The following is a 7,464-nucleotide window of genomic DNA, read 5'->3' on the forward strand; positions in this document are numbered from 1 at the left end:
GGATAATATGTCACGCTGAAATTACTGCTTTGTGTACTGTAAATACATCGCGGTCGATATTAAATACATAACTATGACCTTATTCATGAATTACTTTATACAGGTGTCCTAAAAAAGTTTTTCCACACCAATGACACCAGAAGAGTTGAACTTAAAGTGAGCTAAAGTCAGCTTATCCTTCCATCCATGGCCTTTCGTCCGTCCGTCCACCTGAGATTCTCCTGAGCTCGATATCTCTAGAACAAATAGTTTGCAGGGTCATTATGGAATTATCATCCAAACCTGCAGATGAACTGATTAGATTTTTGGCATGGATCCAAACAGCACGGTTAAATGTCTGAAATAATTTTCCTTTAATAGCTTCCTCTTGTTTAAAGTGCGTTTAAAGTGTATTTACGGAATGTAAACAAGTAACGAGAAAGAGTAGACTTTTTGGAGTCAAGTTATTTGCATCAAGTTGTTTTTTGGCAAACAAACAAATCCTATTTCCTTTTCCATTCTGAATTTTCTGTCCTTGATTGGGATGCTTGTGTTTAAGCATGGTGGTCTAAAAGCTGTTGAGAAAAGTGTCTTTGTGGCTCCTACTCGAGAGGAATCCATCTAGTTTGGAGAAGATCTGAGTTCTCCAGTCATTAAACGAAGTCATTAAAAAGGGGTCCGAAGTTCTTTAGCTCTATAAAGCACACAAGTGGAACCTAAAGAACATGTTCCCTGTTCTGTGTTCACCTTAATATGAGATGGTTTGCTGTGGGAACTCGTCAGAGGGGTTCGGTGTTCTCCAGCAATGCCTTATGGCTCTCAGGACAATAGACGTAGACTTGAGGGAACAAATGGCTGCAGGTTGTAGATTCCTTTGTTGAAAAGCAGTCTAGTGTGTTTTCGAAACTAGCTCTCAATATTAATATCGAGAGCATAAAACAGAAAAATTTACTTAATGATTGTTAAGGGAATATTAAACTGGGACATAGGAACAGAAGGGCCTGGGTTCTAAAGGCCTGGGAGAATTGGGACCGGGGAGCGCAAGGAACTAGGGAACATTGGAATCTGGGAACATTGGAACCTGGGAGCAACGAGACCTGTGAACATTCAACATTGTGAAGATTAGAATGACCCTGCTTACTCTCCACAATTGTGTGAAGATTTTTATCTCCATACCTGAGGCACGTTCTGGAGCCTAACTGAACCGTGCAAAAGAAAAGTATCTCCTGCTCTGTGGAGCCTCACTGCTACCTGCCTGGTGCGATGTAGTAGATTTGCACTATGGGGATGTTTGTGTAGCTTAACATAGTTTGTATTATTGTCAGGGATGGTGTGAAAATGGGAAAGGGCAAGGACAGGACGCTCTGTCCTGGGTGTCTGGGTGTCATCCGGGCCCAAAACCTGGCAGCTGATATGTTGATGTCATGATACCAGCTGCTGCTGTGTGTTGCCTTTCCCTTTGGATTTCCTGCCCTGATGCTGCAGTGCCATCTCCACCTCTTCCTTCCTTCAGTGTGTCACAAGGATCTGCTTTTTGCTTCTTGTAAGACCCTCTGTGAAGTGAACACACACTCGACGGTGTCATTCGGCTCACCATCTGACTTGGTTTGCAGCGTGTGTGTGTTGTGTTGTGTGTGTGGTTTGTTTTCACTTTGTGTGTGTGAAAAGTAAATCCTACACCAGATGTAGCTAGCAGCGCTCGGTTATCGAGGAAAGCATCAATGACATCACTGAGGCCTTGAGACTTTTTATTGATTTGGTCATGATCAGGAACGGTTGAAAAATACGGAAAACACACACACACACACACACACACACACACACACACACACACACACACACACACACACACACACACACACACATCAGAACATTTGACTCACACTGAGCAGATCTCAGGCAGGTTTAAATGGACACTGCAAAAAAAATCTCTTATTTTTATAGAACAAATATGAGACTTGTTATGAGTTTATTTAGATTTGACAGATTTACACATTTCTTTCTAGAAAAAAAAAATTCAAAATAAATTCAATTCTAAAATCTACCATACAATTTGAAATGAGCACAAAAAAATGAACAAATAGAAATATTAGACTAGAATAAAAATAGGCCAAAAATATGTTTTAGTCCCTTTTTGTGATTTTTGTTACAAAAAAAAGCTTGATTTCATAGAAATTCTATTTTTGTTTGTGCTTTTTTGTTTAGTTTTGCCGTAATTGTCAAACAGGCAAAATCTCACTGTTTTAAACTCGTCCCGGTGCAGACAGACATAACGTAATAACTTTCTTTGAGAGCTGGACTCATGTTCCACACACAGGATTTGATTAATTTGATTAATTAGGTGAAGAACCGAAGGCCGGATCTCTAAAAGCATGAAATAACCTTCCAGCTAATTTCCTTCTTAAAGCACATGACTGAGGAGCTGCTGCAAATTTACAGGCGATTAGCCACCAAATATTTGTTTAGTACTCTGTATACTCACCATATTAGTACTGAGTGTATACGTGGGTTGGAGTTTAAAGCTTGATCTGTATGGTTTGTATTGTAGTACAGTGTATTTTGTTCATCTGGTGTTGTAGGAGGAATCGATTTAAAGAAAAGTCAGGGATGGAAAGAAGAGGGTTGTGTTTCTGTGGCAATGAAAAGAGATTTGTGTTGTGTGTGTGTGTGTGTGTGTGTGTGTGTGTCTTTCAGCTGTGCTGCCATATATCAGAGTTTTTTACACAGCTCGAGGGACTGAGAGAAAGGGAAAGGAAGGAGAATTGTGTGGAGTTGTGTGTTATTGTGTACAGAGTACTAACTGGAGTCTAACACGCACGTGCGCACACACACACACACACTTCCATAAGTATGTGTTAGTGATACCCGCATGCATACAGTTTCTCCTCAAGGCTGCGCAGTATTCCTGCCTGCACCAAAAAAACCCACATAATAGACATGCCTGGAAGGAGCAAGCTGCGAGCTGATATCCAGCACACCATCCCACTTTCTTAGAAAGAAGGAGAAAAACAGGCTGCAACAACAGCACTGAGAAACCGTGTGTAACTTTTACATTCTTACAGTCTTACAGGGGGAAATAAAGATAATTAAATGATACACAGTTTATGAATCAGAGGCATGTTATTGAATATATTGCTTGTTCTCAGACTAATGATCATTTCATGAGATCCTGAAACCGAAATGAGGTCAAGTGTGAGTTTGTGAGGTATGAGGTTTAAACCCACCCCCTATTTTTCTGCCTGGAATTGAGAGCACATACGCTACGTTAACATGCTTAAGCCTTCAAGTCAACAGGAAATGAAACTTTTCTCCTTTTTCATTTTCCTTTTCTTCAGTGGGTCATTGTTCTCTGCGCACAAATCTTCTCACAGAACGTTTTTGCTTTTAATAATACAGTCATTTCGACACCGGATCCTCCGAGTGGTCCGGGGTTTTTGAGAGCCGTATGTCTTTATTAGCTCAGATTCAGACTCCTTTGATCTGAGGAGGCTTGGAGATCTTCCTCCTCTATCCTGTGTTAGCGATTTTATAAAATTCCAAACTTTGCAGAGCGAAGGTGAGAACAGGCAAGAAAAAAAAAAGGACTGTTTTACAAAGAGAACTAGAGCTATAGTGGAAAGTTTTATAACTTGACAAATAATTACTTTTAGAAGTGTTATCATTGTTATGCTTAGGGTTTGTCCTCGTGCTGCAGTAGGCTCAGACGGTGCGCTCAAGTGCTCATGGGAATTTCCTATTTCCATGTTGGGAATTTTGTCCGATTTGGTAATTACGATGTCATTTTGGATGGCGTGAGATGGAGGTTTTATTAATTAACTTTGAAAAAACTAAAAGCAAGTTTTTTTAATTGCTATTTAAAAGTTTTTGGTTTAAAGTTATTCATTTTATTTGATGTTATTTATCCGGTCATGTAGCTGTAAATTAGCTGTAGCTGTAACTATCGTTACATCTGTAATGGTAATTGTACAAATCAAATTCGTATTTTTTAGTCATTTCGCTTGTTTTGTTTTTGTAAGCCCGAAATCAGCTTCCGAGGCAAGGAAACATCGGATTGGAACAAATTTACCGTCAAAACCGCAGAAGCATTGAGAATGATACGCCCCCAACTCTGAAGCGATCTTGATTTTGATTTCTTATTGGCTGTTTGTCAGAGAGCTGAGCTGATCTGCCCATGATACAAGATTCCTCACTGGGGCTCAGCATCAACCTTGTGAGGTATTTTATTTTCTCAGAGTCACTGTAGCTGAGTGGAGGTTTGTGTTCACGTATAAAGCACACTACACTTTTCCCCAGAGACGGAGGGACGAGGCAGAAGGGAAGATGACCATCTGTCGCTCCAGTTGTCCGGCCTGGATAGTCGCCCTCTACTGTGTTTTCATCTCATGGTCAATGTGTGTGTCGATTGTGTGGCTTGGGGATGTGACCGTGTGTGAGTCTGGCTGGGGTTCATTGTGACTGGACAGGTTGTGTGTGTTGTGTGTGTGTGTGTGTGTGTGACAATTTCAGGGGCTTCATTGTCTGAGTGTTTCCTCTCAAAGTCCCAGAGGACACGCTCAGCTTTAGTTAGTACGAGACCTTGACCTGTGAAACAAAGGTTAGAAAACACACTCAGTTCAGGTCCAGATATCTAGCAGGCATTAGGACCTCACGGTACCCTGCGTTTTACCTTTAACCTCGAGTCTGGATCGTTGCTCTGTCGCTTTCTAACAAAGTGCTCGGTTTACACTGTGAATATTACAAGAACAAGAACATCTTTAACATGTTATTATACAATATATAATCTGTCTGTCCATCCATCCTTTTATTTATTACTCTCTTTCAATGCAAATGGGACTTTAGATAAATGTTTAGGTGTAGCTACAGAAATATAAATCAACACAAATGTGTGTGTGTGTGTGTGTGTGTGTGTGTGTGTGTGTGTGTGTGTGTGTGTGTGTGTGTGTGTGTGAGAGAGAGAGAGAGAGAGAGCTGGTTTATCATCCAAAGCTAATAAAAAACAAGAATGAGAATATAAAAAACATGAATATCTGCTGTCTCATTATATATCTAATATTTTTCTCTTTATCCAGTTCATGTTGTGTTGTTTCTGTTAAAGGCATTTTTCCCCTTTGCCTGTTTTGTAACATGTTATTCAATTCGGAAACTGAAAGCCTGTGCAACCTGTTTCTCTTCTAATTTTTTTTTTTTTTTGGCATTGACGAGGATGGCTGGATAAGAGCGAGTAGTGAGCAAGAGAGAAGGAGAGATGAAGGGAGGGAGGGATATTTAGCATGCTTCCTCATTTTGTTTTCATAGATAACTTTAACCTTCAGTTACCTTCACAGATTCTTGGAGACTATCCTTTTTTTTTACGCTGTAATCGCAGGCCGCAGCCCCTTCGGTGTGATAACTGAGCTGAGTTGGCAGTAAAGTAAAAACTGTTATGCGGAGATTATTTTTTAAACCGGTGACAGTGAGAGAGTCTTTGTGTTTTTCTGTAGCAATACATGACACAACACACTGAGTGGAGAATGTTAGACCGTGTTCTTGCTCCGGTTTGAGGTTGAAGCTGCGGTCAGTGTTTCACAATCAGTGTCTGTGCCGTTTATATCCTTATAAACACGTATATTGGCTTTTGCAGCAGGGCAGAGACTAGAAGAAGAAGTGTTCCTGCTGAAAAAAAAAATGTGTGTACATGATGTGTACTTTTATTTTTTATTTTTTTAACAATAAAAGCCAGAAATATGAAGGCATTGTGACAAATTTCTCTGTCAACAGGCGTGAACATCTCTACGCCAAGCAGGAAGAACAGTTTTGATTATTTCACCACCATGAAGTGTGCAGCAGATCCCTGAATTTGGTTTATTCTCTCTCTCTCTCTCTCTCTCTCTCTCTCTCTCTCTCTCTCTCTCTCTCTCTCTCTCTCTGATTACTTTCTTTTATGCCTCCAGGTCCCTCTGTATAACAGTCAACCCTTCAAAGTGTCTCACTTTTTTATTATTATTAGAAAGCAGGATTTGGGCATCAGACACACTTTAGCAGGGATCCAAAGAATTTGTCTAGGTCAAAAGTTTATAACAAAATTAATCATTTTAGCCTCAAACGCAAGTCAAAAGCACATAACTGATTAGAAAACTTTAATTAGGATATAGCTATAGTTACACATATTATATATTGAATTAGACTGAATTAGCCTCACATCAGAAAAGAACGATAACAAACGTAGATTGTGTCGGTTTCTTTTAAAGGGAGATAGGACACGTCTTACGAGGCAGAGCACAAATTCGCTCCACACTGCAGACTTTACTGCATTTACTAAACCGTAGATAGCTATAGCGCTAACTACATTGTGTAGCATTGTGTAGAAGGCATGAACAGATGGACTAAATTCAAAGGTTTGCATGTGTTTCCATTACGATGGCTGTCACTGGCTGGTTTATTTTTTACAAGCGTTAGCACCTGGTTGCCTCACCCCTCTTTCGCTACGTAAGCAAAGCTGTGAGCGTCGAGTGCACCGTTCGAGCGTCGAGTCCAACGTTCCGCACTAGAATAAGTGCATCATCCAGGTTCTTTAAGTGCACTTCTTCACTTCTTACACTATGCGATTTTGGACGCAACCTAAACAGCAAAAGTCGCTAATTAAATTTAATCAAATTCAAATTCAAATGTTGGGGGGCACGGTGGCTTAGTGGTTAGCACGTTTGCCTCACACCTCCAGGGTTGGGGGTTCGATTAACGCCTCCGCCTTGTGTGTGCGGAGTTTGCATGTCCTCCCCGTGCCTCGGGGGTTTCCTCCGGGTACTCCGGTTTCCTCCCCCGGTCCAAAGACATGCATGGTAGGTTGATTGTCATCTCTGGAAAATTGTCCATAGTGTGTGTGTGTGTGCCCTGTGATGGATTGGCACTCCATCCAGGGTGTATCCTGCCTTGATGCCCAATAACGCCTGAGATAGGCACAGGCTCCCCGTGACCCGAGAAGTTCAAATAAAGCGGTAGAAAATGAATGAATAAATGAATATTACACTCTGTAAATGTGTATGTATTTATCCCCAATGAGCAAGTCTGAGGTGACTCAGGGAGCAGTGACGAGGAAAAACTCCCTTGAATGGTGAAGGAAGAAACCTTAAGAGGAACCAGACTCAACGGGGAACCTCATCCTCATATGGGTGACACTGGAGGTTGCAATAATAAATATACAGTTTAACAAATGTATTGTTGAGGAGGTTGTTGTCCTCAAAGACCACATGGAGTTGCTTGGCTCACTAGATCCTGTTTTTTTTATTCTTCTTATTTATTTTTGTTTAAGTTTCGACATGTCTTCTCTGCTCTCTCGCATGAGTGGCCTTGAGAGAAATCGCAAATCGCTGCATAACCACACAGATGACAGATGACAGAACAGGAATAAAAGTGATAGATTGTTTTCCTGACAGAGGAAGTTGGCACATGAAAATTTCTTCTCAAAGATCCACTAGAGAACAACAAAGGAAAGAAATATGTGATCTATGA

At 40.7% G+C, this 7,464-nt stretch overlaps 1 protein-coding gene across 2 annotated transcripts in view; it reads left to right on the top strand.

Annotated features, from left to right (window-relative positions):
- Nucleotides 1–7,464, top strand: part of sesn1 (sestrin 1) — a 39,439-nt gene that overhangs the window by 21,494 nt on the left and 10,481 nt on the right. The window lies entirely within an intron of this gene.

Source organism: Tachysurus fulvidraco, chromosome 9 (assembly GCF_022655615.1).
Source record: "Tachysurus fulvidraco isolate hzauxx_2018 chromosome 9, HZAU_PFXX_2.0, whole genome shotgun sequence".
NCBI classification, from domain to species: Eukaryota; Metazoa; Chordata; class Actinopteri; order Siluriformes; family Bagridae; genus Tachysurus; species Tachysurus fulvidraco.